This window comes from Aplysia californica, unplaced genomic scaffold (assembly GCF_000002075.1).
Source record: "Aplysia californica isolate F4 #8 unplaced genomic scaffold, AplCal3.0 scaffold00227, whole genome shotgun sequence".
Taxonomy (NCBI): Eukaryota; Metazoa; Mollusca; class Gastropoda; order Aplysiida; family Aplysiidae; genus Aplysia; species Aplysia californica.
Window position 1 is genome coordinate 2245 of NW_004797497.1, and position 1083 is coordinate 3327.

The window sequence follows — 1083 nt, forward strand, 5'->3', positions numbered from 1 at the left end:
ATATTATTATTACCTTAACTAAATTCTAGCTCGATTTTTACTGAATCGATTTCTAAAGCACGAGCCTTTTACGGTCCATGTCTTGCGTCCTTTGTACATCTGCGGGAAAGAAGTACTGATTAAATTGTGAAACAATTATGCTTTTTCCGTATCTGCTGCTGTCAACAGTTTTACAGACGTAAAGAGGGGGCGTTGTTGTTGCAATATGAGCTGCCGTGTCTGTGTTGGATACGAGCGATAGCAGACGTGAGAGACAATTTCAGAACAGGGTGGAAACTTCATTGCGAAAAGTCCAGTCCAGTCCAGAATAATAAATGTGTACAGTGTAACCAATGGTAAATTAATTGCTTTGCGTCGATCCGTTCCAACCTTTTTCCTGGACGTATTCTTCCCCTTCTTGGTGTGGTTCCATGATTGCTGGTACCTGTCATGATCACAGATGACGTCAAAGATAGTAAATAACAAGATGGGCCACTCAGCCAAAAAAGTGTCCGCTGGAAGTCCGCTCTTTTGCTTCAGATGGCACTGCAGTCTGTTTTGAAGCTCTCCTTCGTTTTTTCATAAGAAGAATAGGAATAGCACCTCCTTGCGTGCGCAGATCGACTACTGTTCATCAGCAGTTCGGGTTCGTTCAGTGCGGAGTTTTAGGAGGTGGGGGGGGGGGGTATTTTAATGACCTCTCGCCTTTCATTCTAAAGTCAAATTAAACGAAGAAAACAATCACCCCTTCCTCCGGAAAAGGTTTTTTGTCAGCGTAACCATTTTTAAAAAGCGTTCTTCCGAAATTTATTCAAAAACTTGCAAGTTTCACTTTAATTTTTTAAACACAAATAGGGTAACTCTGTTCGCAAAAGGTGCTTATTTTCGAAGAGGGCGTCACCGAATTTTGAGGACACGTTCTTAATTGGCTCAAAGAGAGAAGTGGCCCCTCTTGTTTTGTAGACTCTTTGATGACATATATCATGAGATGCTAGACAGTGCCCTCTGACGTAATTCCGGTCCAGCATCGGACCCAATGCAATTCGCCCCGCATTACGCCACAGCCCTACCTGCGGAAAGTTTGATCCTTAACTCCCCCCCCCC